The sequence below is a fragment of the Aquila chrysaetos genome, chromosome 9, assembly GCF_900496995.4.
Source record: "Aquila chrysaetos chrysaetos chromosome 9, bAquChr1.4, whole genome shotgun sequence".
Classification (NCBI taxonomy): Eukaryota; Metazoa; Chordata; class Aves; order Accipitriformes; family Accipitridae; genus Aquila; species Aquila chrysaetos.
Genome location: NC_044012.1, coordinates 640,330 through 656,119, shown reverse-complemented (window position 1 = coordinate 656,119; position 15,790 = coordinate 640,330). Strand labels below are relative to the sequence as shown.

General features: G+C 46.8%; 1 protein-coding gene across 1 annotated transcript in view; it reads left to right on the top strand.

Annotated features, from left to right (window-relative positions):
* Positions 1-15,790, top strand: part of ZFHX3 (zinc finger homeobox 3) — a 549,811-nt gene that overhangs the window by 348,720 nt on the left and 185,301 nt on the right. The window contains exons 4-5 of the mRNA XM_041125823.1: positions 6,648-6,966; positions 15,151-15,332. The gene's annotated coding sequence lies outside the window, so the exon portion shown is untranslated. The remainder of the gene's footprint in view (positions 1-6,647; positions 6,967-15,150; positions 15,333-15,790) is intronic.

The following is a 15,790-nucleotide window of genomic DNA, read 5'->3' as shown; positions in this document are numbered from 1 at the left end:
CACCTTTGGGCCATCTGTCCTGTTTAGATGCCGTAACGTAACACAGAGGTAAAGCGCTACGAACATCAATAGGAGGAATCTCCGCAAAACTGACCGGCAAACAGCAGCATGCTGGCAACCTTACTTCCCCTATACTTGCTGCTGTCCCCAAAACTGCCAGCATTTAGGAAACTAGCAACCATTTTGAAGGAATCCGAACAGACGTCTTTGCACAGAGACTCTCACTCCACAAACACGCTCCTGAACCAGACCTCACTTAGCAGCTTTGATTTGTAGGTTTGGAGAGAGGAGAGGAGCACACACAGAAGCAAGCACCTTTGCCAAGGGTGAAGATGCAGTTCTTAACCCGACTGCTAAAAAGCCTGTAGATCAGACATGTCCAGCCTGGAAAGCCTCTCGGAGAAGTTACGAACACCTTTTTTGGTTGGTTTATAGTTGTGCCGGTTACAGAGGCAGAAGGGCCGCAGGGCTGCTATGGCAGCTACAAACTTTCCAGTGAAATGAGTGTTTATTATTATAGGTTTGATGCCGTTCCCGAAAGGACCTAATCAACAAGTAATAAGGCCTCAGGAGAGCAATTAGAAACCTGAACTTTAACTCCCTTATAACCACAGTGTAGAAAGCAACTTTTGCTTTGGTTTGGGTTATGCAGCCTGCTGTGTTACTGAGGAAGAAATACTGAAAATCTGAAATAACTGCAGATGGGTATTTGAATTTGAACAGTGAGGTATAAAATTAGTTTCTGCGGCAGGGTGAATGTGCACCTGGCAAAAAGCATTAATGGTTTGGGGGGATTCATGCCCAAATATATACCCTCTATCATATCTGATTTTTTTCAATGCTTCTTCCTAGCTTTAGACAATCATCAAGGATGTTTGGTGCCTGCACACTTGCAGCATCTCCCCCCTTAAAAAAAAAAAAAAAAAAAAAAAATTACCTCAGTTTTCCCACTTGTAAAATAACAATAATATCTGCCTAAATGCAGAAGCCTGAGATGTGTGGTTTGCTTGAAACTTGTTTTGAATACTTTGGATGGGACACTTCAGACAGGAACTGCAGATTGAGTAATTCTTGCCATAGAAAGTCACATGGCTACTGGAAAGCAAAAAACTGCATAAGAATACGTCTGCATAGCTTGGCTGCGTCAGTGAATATTGGCCAAGAGGGCTAATATTCCTTACTGCCTGCCTGAGAGGATGGAGAAAGCACTTGACTTTGCAGGTCTTTATGCAGAGCCATGGCAACCCTAACATGTACCCACAGATTGCTAACTTTTGTGTTATTTGAAACTTAAGAGGTGTGTTTCTAAAAAATGTTACAGAGTTAAAGGGGGGGGGTTTTCTTTTTTTTTTTTCTTTTTCCCAAATACCATATTTGAAAGCCATTTCCGCTGGCAGAACATGATTGTATGTAGAGAAGAGAACGGTGATAGTTGCACATTTCCTTTTCAACAGAAACTAGAGAAAAAGCAAGTAATACTGCAAGACAAGAAGCCAAGAAGAAAAAGTTTCTCATGCACCTGTAAGATCAGTTGTACATTTTGAATTTCTTGACTCTTCAGCAGCCTTACTGGGTTTCCAGGTCACGGCAGGATAAGCAGACTGACCTCTGTGTAGTGGTAGTTGGTGCTTTGTGAGATGAGTATAAAGTGCATGATTTTTTTTACATTATTGGCTATTGCAAGTCCTCCCTTTCCAGTGAACGTGGGGTTAGGGGTAACTAAGCCTGCTGCAGTAAGCATCCTCAGCAAGCCTACGTCATGCATCTCCATTGCGTGTCCCCCCAAACTGTCCCTGCTTGGCCGAGGATTAATCCAAACAGGATGAAACTGATCCTGGCTGGCTAGGAGAAACAGCTGAAGAAGTTGGCAGTGGCAACGTCTGCTGCTCTGCTGACAGGGACAGCGTTGTCTTCCATCACTGCCTCTTCTGACCAACTCAAAGCTAGTATTTCTCCTCTTGTGTAGTTGTCAGTGCAGAAGTGAAAATAATACTGAGTAAACAGTGAGAACCAGGAGAGGTATTGCTGTAAGGATGAAGCAGAAGTCCTGCTTAGTTGTTCCTAGGAGAGAGAGCAGGCATTTCCCTTCACTGAAGTGAGTGTCATGCTAACGGGAATGATCAGTATCAAGTGGAAATGGGATAAAACTCTGGGAGCACACTGTAGAGCAGTGTCCAGGGGAGACACTTTAATATACTCTAGTTTTCTCTGGAGGGTACATAAAGCCAACAGGCGCTGGCATCATGTGGGTGGCTCGTCATGCCGCTTGGCTATGACTGAAGTTAGCGTAGGTACACAAGGCTTTTGCAGCCAACAGTTATGGAGCTGTCAAGGTGAGGTCCTGCTCTCTTTTGGAGGCGGGAGCGCCAAACCTAGACCAGAGCTGCACACTTCCCACTCAGACTTGCAACTGGGGGTGCTGGGGGTGCCTCCACGGTCCTGTACTGAGCCCGGGATGCCATGGACCGGTGCAGGAGCCAGGAGGGCTCTGTCCCTGCCAGCTGTGGTGCCTCCAAGGAGGGGAGAGCTGAGCAGACCCAGGAGCCTGAAGAGCAAGGTGAACTTTCAGATATCCCAGCCTTGAACAAATTTAAGGTCTTGAAAAACTTCATTTGATGTATAAAATGGAGCCAGCAGAGGGAGTGAAATGCAGGGACACTATACTGTCTGTGCAAAACAGAGCTGCTGGGGTTTTGGTCTGGGTGCAGCTGGTTCAACAACACTTCTCAAAAACCCATAGTGTGGGTGCACTGGCTCGGTCGAGGGCCACAGGTAATAGAGGCAGTAGGAGTGAGAGGTTGTCTACTGTATCATTATCAATATAAAAATAGATGGTTTGGGGGCTAACACTGTATGTTTCCAGTATGAAGAAGGTACCCAGAGGAACCTTAACTTCTCAAATAATTCCTGTCCTGGGAGGGTTCTGAGTGCTGTCCCCGTAAGTAGATTCAAACGCTTTATGTTTCAGTTGTTCTGCACTGTTCACATGGCCCTGTGAGTGACCATGTAAAATACTGAGGAGAAGCCTAAACCAGCATGCTGATGTTGCTCCCTTATTCTCTTATGCCTCCTAAATGTCCTGGTCTTGGCATTATCTTGAGGACTAAATGTGGACAGACATGCTTGCAAATAGCTGCTTGCTGATTTCTTAGTTAACTTCTTCAAAAATAGGAATTTTGCAAATGGATTAGTTCTTCAGCATCCACTTAGGATATTTTTTAGACTCTTCTTTAATGTGTCTTCAAAGACAGAAATACAATTTCCTCTTTTAATTGAGTGTTGGACATCTTTGTTCACCATTTGATTAGAAGAGATAGGAAGTGATATTTATTAAACAGTTTACTAACATGTGAGCTTCCTCCTAGCTAATTCTGAAGGAGAACTGGCAGGAAAATGCCAACTTTAGTGGTCAGAGACCAGCGTGGGAGTGGGACTGAGAGGCACAACACGCTCATTTTAAAGTTATTTTTCCAGGGCCTCTGCAGACTCCAGCAGACATGAGTTTATGCACCGCTGATGTAATCAAGGTTGTATCTGTAGCTGTGAAGAATACCACAAAAAAGAGGTGGTATTATTATTTTTTACTCAAGCTGAAATTTCTGAACAGTAATACAATAAAATGCAAATTCTACAGCCATGGATTCACAAAAGGCCTGTGCTCTTTGCCCTAGGACTAGCGTTGTGAATTTTGCAGCACAGCTCTAACCCCAGTCCCAAGTGCACATTTGCTGCCTGCTGTGCCCGCACCGTGCACAGATTATGGCATGACAAAAGCAGACGGAATCACAGACTGAGCTGCCAATCTGATTAAAGGTGGGAAACTGTTACATCTATGCGAACAATCAAAGGGGTTTGAGGGCAGAGAGAGGAGACTCACTTCATTTTATATAGTGAGGAGCCTTCACTTGCTGTTACCCATCCAGTGGGAAGTTCCAGTTTGAGTGTACCAGAAGATTTCCCCAAGTATGACTTCAACCTGCTGTCTAGATGTTACTGTCAGGCATAATGTAGGTTGTTACACTGAGATTTTGGTGGTGGTTATATGGCACTGCATCTGAGATAAATTTTAGCTAGGAAACCCTCCCCCCCAAACCACCAAAAACAAACCAAAAAACCAGAAAGTTGATGAAGCATCTCTTGGAAGTGTGTTTTTCTGAAAATCATACCCAGCCTGGATATTCTCAGAAAGTTTCCTTTCAAAAAGTGCTAAGTACTGACTCCTCCAATTAAGTTTATGAAGAACGAAGGGAAGTAATTTTTTTCTCCCAATTCAGTACTATATTTGATATCTGAGGGCAGGCGAATCCTGTTGTGAGTCTTAGCTTTCAGGTTGCTCTTTCATACCTTCAAGGGGTAAATGATAATTTCCCAGAGATGGATGGAGGGGTGTTGAAATATTGATGTAATCAGTATACGCGATAAACAGTTGTGTTATTCTGTATCTGATCTTCCCTATGCTGTATTTGTGCACTATGACGAAGTTTGCTGCATAAATTAGACTGGATTTGTTTCCAGTAGGTCTGTCTAGTGATGGTGGCTGGAACAGGCTGTACATTTGGAACCTCTTCAGATGTATCACTATCTAAAAGTGAGTCGGTCTCACTTGCACTCTTTTCATCCCAATTTGTGGTCAATCTGCACCTGAAATACAGAGTTTAGGACATTATTCTCATTCACTTTGGCTTTCAATTTATTTTAGCTTTGTAATGTTTCCAGATAGCATTTGATTGCATATGTGCCAGTATGTGATAAATATTGAGAACTGACAGTAGTCTTTTAGTGCTGAATGTCTGAAAACTTTTGCTATATAGGGTGCAGACAATGAGTCCATACTAAGTTTATCTCAGCAATTCCTCCTCATTGACCATATTAGCAAGAGCTGGAATTGATGGATCTTTATGAAAGGCATTTAACACTAGGGTATCAACAGGCAAGCTTTGTGGTATGGGTGTCTGGTGACCCGTTAGCTCTGATTCTCTTTTCACTGGAAAAGAAAATTCAATGCAGAGGTAGTTGGGATACAAAATATGATGTGATTGGCCAGCAGCATCCCAAAAGTCAATGTATGGGTCTCCTGGGTCTGTAATATCATCCCAGTAACCAGGTGTTTGGAGTTAGACTTCTTGCTTTGCAGGACTGTTGAGAAATTGCCAACTTTTTACAGTCTTCTCTTTCTAGTATCCCATGTCATTTTCAACCAGAAACTATTCATATAGTTGTATATACTATATGGTTTTTTTTTGAAAAATCTTTGAATCTTTGTGTTTATACACCAGTTTTCCAAGAAACATTTATTTTAGCAAAATACAAAAATGTAACAAGCTGGTAGTCTCAATAATTGTGTTGAATACTGTGTAATTAGCTTAAAATAAGTTTTTCCTCCTCGAAATGAGATTATATTTGTGCCTGGATCAAGCAATTCTGCACCAGTCTTGAACTTGTTAAAGATGAAAATCAGAATAACCACTGCAATATTGAAAAGGTAAAATGAGAACAAAATGGCATTTGGCCAATGTTTATGAATCACAGAATATGATCATGAAATCATAAGAATAACCACCAAAAGGTAAATAAATTACCCAGCCTACTACTTATTTTCATGTACAGTTTGACACAAAAGCTGAAGCCATGAATGATTTATACCTGTTTTAACAATAATACTCATTTTCCTGAAAGATGGTCAGCACTCAGGCTGCTGTGGGCACCATGCCAGTTGTTGAAAGGTTAATGTCTCAGCAGCAATACATTAAATTATGAATTATACCAGTCCCAAAATGGAAGGTTATTAGCTCAGTATGTTTAATTAGCCTGGCTTGAACTTTGCCATCTGCTAGCACTGCCCATCACTAATGCACGGCCATGTGGAATAACGCCTGGCTCTGGTGATGTCCTCCTTGGTAACAACCAAGCTGATCCCCAGAGCCCAAAAAGGTGCTACCTGCTGCACAGACCATACTGAACGTTGCAGAGAGTTCAGGAGTATGAGGAAAACACATCTTGTTTTCTCCCGAGTCCTTCGGGCCAGTTCTCCTGCCAAAGCATTTGATTGACATTTGTAAATTCTCATTAGACTTGCGTCCTGGTTACATCACAGACCTTACCATGAGAAGAAAAGGAAGAAAGGTGAGGGCCCAACAAGTACCTGAGCAATTAATGTACCAGAAAAAGAGGAACTTTCCTAGGGAGAGGTCTGGAACTGCAGTGACCAGAGGCACTGGCAGCATTGCGATGGCTGGGTCTGGAACAGCAGGGCATCCTGCAGGCCAGCGCTCAGATATGTAGGAAGCAACAGCTTGTGGTGGTTTTATTTGCACAGCATCTCCTACCAATAACTGCACAAGGCTACAATATTTAGTTTTTCAATAAATATTTAAATTTTACTTCTTTGATTATTTATTTTTTTAAAAGAACAAACAGTAAATTCTGTTAATTTTTTTGCTAGTTAGGATTACATGATACTTTAAAAATATGCACTAAGTATTACCATAAGTCATTATTCACTATTATTATGGGGGTGCTTTTGGGGGGCTATGTGTTAAAACTCAGGTCAGAAGTGTGCCCTGGAAAGTGGAATGTACAAACATGGGGGAAGAACCGAAGTTGTAAGAAGCCAAACACAGTCTTATTTTTAATTCTTCTTTTTCTAGGTAGGATAACCTTGCCAAGGAGGAAAGGAATTTGGACAGACTTAACAGACAGCCTGTGCAGCTTCCACTAGCTGGACACTAAAATGAAGAGAGAGTTTATTCATTCCCATCCCAACACAGCCCACCAGAATTAAAAGACATTTTAACCTACAAGAGAGATTGGGTCAAACACTAATCCACCCCAACCCATCTACATAAAGAAGCCCATTTGATTCCACTGGCTATCAAGTCTCCACGTTTCTCTGTTGGATGTGAAGAGTAAAGAAAGAGTCTGGCAGAAATTAGAAGGTGTTCAAGTCTCCATAAGAGACAACATCAGGTAGAAGCTCAATTCCTTTTTCTTAATTTTCTTACAGTAATTATTTCTTCTCCTCCCCTTGAGTTTTTGCTGATTCCCGCCTCTTCACATTAGTAAAGCCTCCGTACTTGTACTTCCGGAGCAGGTGGCATGGTTGGAATATCGGAGCAATATGTATTAGAGTAAAACCTGCAGACAGAAATAGAAAGTAAATGGAAGATGAATTGATCAGAGGAAAGGCAAAGGAGGGAGGGGATAGAATAAAGGGAAGGAAAGACAAGAATAATACCTTGCCTGTGTACTACAATAATTTATTATTTTTATATGGTGCCCAGGGTGTACAGTATCTGTTTTAGTGAACAAATAGAAAAAAGAGTTCTCAGCCCCAAACAGCCAACATATTAATTTATAGCGTGACAGCCTGACGAAACAAGTAGTCAGGCCAGTGCGATGAGGAATAATTTAGTGCTTGCGGAGCATGAGTTACTTTACTTTGGTATCCACACATGTGTATGCCATCAGATGGAAGTCTCTTGGTTTTGTAATAACTTACAGTAGAATAAAAATTTCTCTTTCAGGAAAGTTCTGAGTGAGGGGGGGTGTCTGAGGGCACGGGCAAGTGTTTTATCTGGAGGAGCAAAGAGGCTGCCATTTCAACACACTGTGAAAGAAGGAGTGACAACCTGAATCACAGCCTGGCAGCAGAGACATAAGAGAGCACTGCAAATCCCCCCTGACCGGGGTGCGGGGACGCTCGTAGTGGGCCGAGACGTGGTGGAGAGTAGAGAGGAAAGAAAAGGACTTGGGGAAAAACTGGAGCATTTGCTCTGAGCCATCTAGAGCTGGAGTTTCTAATGAGCCATCCAGACGGGACAGCAAGGAGATGACCTGAAACAACATGCTCAAACGGGAGAGGGTTCCAGTACAGATGCAAACCTGCCGTGACCACAGAACCGGGGGAGCAATTACAAAGTTGTTTTCTAACACAGTTATTGCACTTCAACTGCAGTTTTATTCCAAAAGCAAATTCCAAAGTTTTATGTCCATAAAGGTTTAGACATAAACAAGAAAGAAGTCAGGAAAGTGGTATGTACTGTATAAACAGTTCCACTTTATAATTAATGCTGGAGATCAGGGGAGCAGGAATAGCTGTGCATGTGTGGTCATTCAGATTTACTGTTGGTCTTATTAAAACCTAGTTCTGCAATAATTTTATGCCCAGGTAGGGGCAGAAAGAGAGCAGGATGCCCCCAAGCAACCCATAAATAGTGTGGTGAAGACAAAGCGTTTATTACTTAGCTTCACAAAGGCTCTGTAAGTGCTCTCCCAGGGTATATATACTTGTACCCCAGATGCCAATTCTGCAAATTAGCATTATTTCTCAAAATACTATGTAAACAGAAGTAATTTGAATACTTCATTTCATCAGAGTCACACATGGAAACGTCAGTATCTTTCTTTCCCTTTTGCGGAGTGAGCAAAGGTTTTCACTGCCTGTCTTTTTATTTCTCTTAGAGTATCGTTACTGATGAAAAAACCTGGCAGGGTCTGGGATCTATACAGAACTCATTCTGCAGGATTTTGTCCCATTTCATTGGCCCATGCTGTCTTAAGAGCAACTCTGGGGCATGAACTTTCCCATTTATCACTGAAGTGTGCTATTTTGAATCTTCTGTTTAACAGTTTAAATTACTATGCCAAAAGTTATTTCATGGCTGAGACACATAGGGAATTACAGGGATTGTCCCTTTTTCGTAAGTAGAAAAGCCACCAGTAAGTTCAGCTGAGGTTTTGCTGATGGGCTTTTATTTTATCATTGTGCATGCTACAACTAGTAAGTTGTTCAAATTTTAGAAACTTTCAAAAAATTTTTTAATCCATTTTTGTATTGCATTTCACATAGAAACAGGTACCTTAGTTAACAGGATAACAGTAAAACAGGATGAGAAAGACCCATAAAATCATCTTTAAATGATGAAATAATTTTCCTAGATAAAATACAACATGTGAAAAGGTGAATATCTCAGGATTTTTCAGGGCTAAAAGCAAGTGTTGCATTTTAAGGATGCCTATCTCTCCTGTTCAGTGGGATAAAGATATACATTTAATACTGACTTTTGCAGGACGTTGGACTTTAACATCCTTACATTAGAAAAGTTGCCAGTGATCAGGAGGCCAGTGCAAGGAGGTGCTGCATTTGGTAGGAGGGAGAAAGCACTTTTCTAGCAGTTATCTTATTTTTTAATCTTAATTGTTTGGATCTGCTGATGTTTTGAATTGTAAGAGTGAATTCCACGGAAACAGAAAAGGAAGAAAAGGGCAAGTGAGTGTGAACAATGGTGCACTGTAAATGTATATGGTTTCGTGGTACTCCATGGAGCTGTCATCTGTGCGTCTAGAAACATCAGGAGAATTTACACCAACACCACACCTTACGTGCTCTGCTCCCTCACGCCGAATTAGTATTATTCCCATTCTATAGGCCAGGAAAATAGGACAAAAAGTGGAGGAGTGAGTTTTGAAGTCCACCCCCATATGCCTTTGTTTTTGGGCACTTCTAGTGTACCCTGTGTACTGCCCTGCCTGGTCCTTCAGGGCAGCCAGCAAGTCTGTGGCAGAGCTAGGAATAGAAGCCAGGTCCTTGTTCCAAGTCCCAGATCCTCAAGAGTATTTTTAGGCACTTAATACCATTAATTTCATACTCTTTCTGGCCAAGGATCTTAGAAACAAGATCATGCTTCCTCCTGAAATAATTTTAAAAATCATAATTATGTGCTCTTGGACAGTTTTTTTCAGGGATTTCAGGGATTGTGTACAATTTAGCCCTATTTAGGAACAAATGGGCTTCAGAATTAGTTTTGGGGAGAGTTCTGCATGGACTGTGCTTTTGGGCAGCCTCTAAGTATGACTAAGGATACAGAGGAGATGGCGCAGAGTCTTCGGCAGCGCAAACAGTACCTGTTTGAGCAGGGCTTTGGCAGAGGGCAAGGGAGGGCTTCGTTTAATGGCCGTACACTTCAGGTTCCTTTTTTGCTGTCTCTGAAAGGCGACATTCTGTGCTTCTGTATCCTCTTTATTTTGGTTGCAACTTCCTTCTCTCAAACACAAAATCTTTTACATTTAAAATACAGCAAGACCATTGTTCACCAATATTTTGATTCAGACGACGCTAGGACACACAGGGCACCCAGAAGCCCTGAGGACAGGAGGCCTACAATGCGCTGGAGCTTCTCAGCCCTTGCCCAGGCAGCTCACACTGGCACGTTAAAGATGACTGAAAAGGCATCAAGAAATACACAGATTTCTACATACGATCGTATTTTTATCGTGCTAACTCGGCAAACCCAGCTGAAGCCCTGCTCCTGCATCCTATCTGTTATTAATTAATCGATTTCCCATAAGCTCATTATTTAGTTCGCTGTGACTTCCTCACAGCGTGCACAGCTCCGCGGACAACGGAAGACAGTTCCCGTCGCAAAGTGCAAATACGTCAAAAACGCCAAGTCAGGCAAAGGCGGGAGAGGAGCGCAAGCAGCAAACCTGCGAGCGGCCGGCCCGCGGCACGCTCACGCCCGGGTCATCCTTCTCTTCTCGGTGACACACCCCAAGATCCCGACAGCTCTTGCTGCCCACCATCCGTCCCGTGATCCCCACGGTCACCCGTTTCGCCCGTCCCACGCACGCGTGGCCACGTCCAGCCCACGTTCCTCCCTGTGGACAGCCAGCCACTCATCGGACGAACAGTCAAGCGGAGTGTTTTTCAGCGGCTCCCGTCACTACTGCAGGAGGAGAGGGTCTCGAGGAGCGTTTCGGGGGACTGCTCACAGGGCAGCCGGGGGCCGCCGCGGCGGGGGACGGGGACCCCCGTGCGGGAGGAGCGCGGCTGCCCCGGGGCGAGCGCGGGCGAGAAAGGCCTGCCCGCGGTCGTGCTGCGGAGGGTGCCGGCCCGCTCCAGGCATGGAGGGGCTCCTCTCCCAGGCTCCATCCAGCTCCGGTGGTAAACGTGCTTATTACAGTGCTAATGTCCTGCAAGTGGAATCCTACCTCCAAGTATATTAGGGTAATGAGTTCACACCTAACTAATGGAGACTTAATAGAGTTACTAATAGGCTGCCTTTTCCCCCCACGGTTTATGACCCCGCGGGCCGGAGCTGTCAGGGGAGGGAGAGGCGAGGGGCCGCCCTCAGCCCCGTGGCCGCGGCAGCCCGCGCCCCGGCTCGGCCTCCGGCCTGCTGGCCCGCGCCTGGCCCAGCAGCCAGTTTCCAGCGACATCGTCTCTCCACCTTTCTGCGAGGAAAAATAAACAGTTCGAGGCTCCTGTGTCTTTATTAAACATTTCCTTTAAACTGCATACTTTGGCTCCCTGCCCAAACGCACCAAGAAAGCTTCCACAGAGCAGCTCGAGTCCGGAGCTCCGCTGCGGGCTTCCCGGGATAAATAACCCCTGGAGGAGCAAGCACCTGCGCCGCCGGCTGCGGCCCAAGCGGTCCCCGGGGCTGTCGGCTCCCCCGGGCCTGCCAGCAGAGGCTGATGCAGCCGGCCAGACTCCCCACACCGAGCGGCCCTGGGGAGGAGAGCAAAGGAGGCAAGGAACCGGCAGCGCGGTTTGCCTGGCTCCGCTCTCCGGCACACAGACGCGACGTGGCAGCGAGGTGGGTGGGGAGGCGGCTGGTCTACGGCGGCGAAGTTCAACCACTGGCGCGGGCCGAGAGGGTTCGAGTCGTGGATGTAAAGGGGGTCGGGAAGCAAAAGCAACCGTACGCTTAAGCCCGTCGCGCCAGACGGATGATACGCTGGCGTTAAAAGACACGTGCTTCACCCGCCGTCGGCCGCGCGGTTGCCGGCCATCGGCACGGGGTCGAGCGCGGGCTGCGTCCCGGCCGGCGCAGCGGCTGCCGTCACGGCCCGGAGCGCAGAGGGAAGCAGCGTGCCAGGCCGCATTGTTGCGGTGGACAGGACAAGATGTCTCTGAGCTGCCTGAGGAAGCAGCGGCAGCACTACAGCGCCGGCGGCAGCCCCGCGGCGCGCGGGAGAGGCTTGGCAGGCGTGGGCTGGCCGGCCAGAGGGACGAGGGCGGCGGGGGAGAGGGGCCGAGCGTGGCGGGCAGCGGGGACGGGGCACGGCGGCGGGTGATGTCAGCGTTTCCTTCTGGATCGGTCATGTGCGCTTGCCAGGTAAACAGTCTAGAAATAGATGGGAGGAAGGCAGCGGATGGAGCGTGCAGCCGGGCTGGAGGAGCTCTGCCTTCACCCTTTCCTCCCCGCTGCCGTCCTCGCAGGCGGCTTCCCCTGCCTTCAGCGGGGCCCTGGGAGCGGAGACGGCGAACGCAGAGGAGTAAAGCAAACCCACATCTCTCCTGTGTCACGGCTTCAAAGCGGGGTGCCCGCTCTGGAAGACAGTGCTGGCAGACCAGAGGTAGAGTTTGTTGATTTTCCGGGCGGTGGTTGCAGCAGACCTGCTCCATCCCCTCCCTTGCTGGAAGAGCCCAGGTGAGGCCGGTGAGAGCCCCGGGCAGGAGGCGTCGAGGGTCCTCTCCGGCGGAGGGGCCCCCAGCTGCCAGCCAGGCTGGCACAGCGGGGGGGCTCTGCTGCTCCTTGGGCTGGGAACAGGTTAAAATCCGGGCGTTCGCTGGAAGCGTAGAAGCTGGCTTGCGTCGCTTGAAGCGTTCCCAGCAACTGAACAACACAAGTTCAGGTACAGAAAGCTCCGCAACGTGCCAAGAATATTCTTAGTTTGCTCTTTCCTCATTCACTAGAAATGTGCCTTTTCTGTGACGCCTTTCAGAGCAGCCTAGCAGTTAAATTAGTAGCTACGATAAAAACTACCTGCGCTGCTTGGAGACGGGGTTTTCTAAATCCCCAGTCATCCCAAACATAACGTGTGGACTGAGCCACTTGCTGCGGCTGGGAGCCTGGCCCTCCAGTCCCCTCCCTCATCATTGATCTCGGCAGAAGAAACGCGCAGCACCATGCAGGCTCCTGCCTGGGACAGGGACTGTATCTTTTCCAGGCAGGACAGGGTAAGTTTTTCAGGCATTTTCCAGGCGTGATTGATAGTATGATACTGTGCATCATCCGTATGTCTGTCCTGTGTGGAGCGGCAGAGAGAAACTGCAAGGATAGAAAGCTGGGGAAAACGCCCTCACAGCCGCTGCTCATGGCCAGGTGCCTGCTTCTCCCTGCTCAGCACTTTCCTTTAGCACCAGAAAACAAAGCTGCCATCATAGCAAGTACCCATAAAATGCAAGGCATCCTGAGTGCAGAGATTAGTGGTAATTTTACAAGGACTCAAATAACGTTGGTCTGCAGGGTGCAGCACTGCCTTGAAAGGGAACAGCAGACATTTCCCGTGGAAGCAAGTTTCCTCTTTAGAGCAGTTTACGGCTGAGGCGCAGTGTCAGATTGTGGCACAAATATACTATCAGCCTTTGGGTTGGAAGACAGACATTTGATACCTCTTTCTGTTGCCGAAACGCGCTGCCCAGACACGACTCCCAGCACGGTTATTTTTTGAAGCATTATGTAATTGGATTGCATGGTCAGTAGTGCTTCCTTAACAAGCCTTTCAGCAAACCCTCTGCCTGCCGCAGCCAATCCTCAACCCTTACATACACACTTACTCACGCAGGCTCAGTCTGGAGTAAACTCGCTGCTAAATACAGTTAGAAAACAGACGAAACCAGGCTCGGAATAGATCATCTGCTCCCCGTGCTACGTGAGACGTGGTGCAGCCAAGCCCTGGGTGCCGCTGGTGTGAAAACGGGGTCGTGCTGGCACCTCTCGGCCGAGGGGTCGCCGGCTGCCTCCTCTGCCATGCCTCTCTAACAGGGAGGGGGGGGGAAAAAAAAAATCTGCTTTTTGGAGTACAGAGAGGCAACCGAACCCAGGGCTGGTCCAGGTGTCCCTGTCCTCTCTTGCCCTGCTGTGATGGCCCTGCGCTTCGGGGACCAGCTTCGGGAAACCTCTCCTATGGCACTCAGGCCTGGAGCAACACCAGGGCCTTTATCTCCTGGGTTTCTGTATAAGCTGAAGTGCTGAATTAGGAACCGAGTCTCCAGATACCTTCACAGGTCAGACCGTACACCAGTCCCACAATGCAGCCCGCAGTGGTGCCTGGCCATCTCTGGCCCTTTGCGGGTGTTTCGCAGGATCTTCCTTCTCCTCTGGCCACTGTCAGCCCGCAGGTTATGGCTCTGCTGAGTCACGGCTTCCTGTTTGTGATTGCTGACTAGTGGCAGCAGTTGCAGAAGCAATAAGAGATATTAAAAAGTGTGAACTTCCACTGGGACCAGAAGATACAATTAGGGCTGTGCCAAGAAATACACTGCAGCGAGCTGTTGTTTAAAGGGATGCGGAGCACTGCAACCCTCCGTTCTCTTGCTGCAGGAAGTAGGAAAAATGAACATCACTAGCCTTTTATCATCTCTGAACCCAAATAAAAATTGCATTTGACTTCTGCAGCTCACTCTGGCTCTTTTCCATGCTCCTCCTCAAAGCGTTTGATCCAGTCTTCCAGTCTGGGTCTCCTCTACCTGCTGCTGCTGAGATGTAGGGATCCTTGTTTCCTTCTTTTACCTAAGACTGATTCTCCATGGAAAGCCTACGTGATACTGTGTAAAAGGGGCTGCTTTAGAAGGCGTGCACAACCATAATGTTCTTTCCATTCTTTTTTTAATGGGAAATATCTCTGGGGAGAAGCATGAAAGTATATGGAGAAGGTGCTCTTTGATCATTAAGATCTAAATGCAGCATCCAAACAGCACGTCTGTTTCGTCGTATTATGCTGAAATTCATCTTAAAGTGCTCCTCCTGGCTGGGCATTTTCCTGTTTGTCCTTCCTTGGCTTGAACGCTTGGAAGCATTGCCACCAGTTTCATCTCCAGCCCTGGTGATGATTGTCTCCAAAAGTTATTTCTCCACCCTATTGTTTACTGTATGTATATCAGCCTTTCAATTAGTGTTTTAATTCCATAGTAACTTTTTAGCCTTATTGTCAGAATATATGTTCTGGTTATTCAGCTAAGGACAGGAATTGGAGGATGGCGTTCTATGGACTGTATGTCACTGGAGGACAGAAAATGTGCTTAGGCTGGTCTTTTCTGGATTGAAGCTATAGGAGTTTGTAGCTGAGAAAAAAAAATCTTCACTTTTGTACTGGCATTAGACTGATTCTTCTTCTTATTATTTTTTTTTAACCCTGTGACAGACATAAGGCTGAGGACTGGCACAGAGAACATACATTAGGGGAGGAAAAAAAAAAAACCACCCCACAACCTCAGTTATTTCAACAAATACCAGAAGTGGATTGAGAGTGGATGAAGAGGAGGAGGAGGCAATAGTGAACACACAACACAGTTCAAGCTGGCAAGGAGCCCTTTCTTGAAGAATGTAAGTTTAACCTTTAGCATTCAAGTGTCTGGGCTTAAGTGTCATTATGAGCAATACTTTCCCCCAGCACAGCCTCTCCTGCCTGGAGGAGGGTTCTGTGCAACCTCATCAGTTTTCCCCTTTCCTTTACCAAGTATAAAAATATGTATTTCTGTCTGCATACGCTCAGCAAAGTTACTTTTAGTGGCAGTGCCTCACTTGGCAAAGCCAGGATGGCCCTGGATGGGTGCGAGGGAGGGTCTGCCCCGTCCTGGCAGCTGCTGAGGTGGCCGGTGCAGGCTCAGCTGCAGCTATGGCCTGATAAAGTGAGTGCTTTGCCAGGCTAGTGTTCGCTGGCTGAATTTCGGTTAAAGATTTTGTGCCCCAGACTCACAAGTGGACCCAGCTGGCTGGGGCAGGGGTCCCCCCCCCTCCCCCCCCCCTCCCAAGCAGCCACCTGCGGCCGGCCTCTGTGCCCA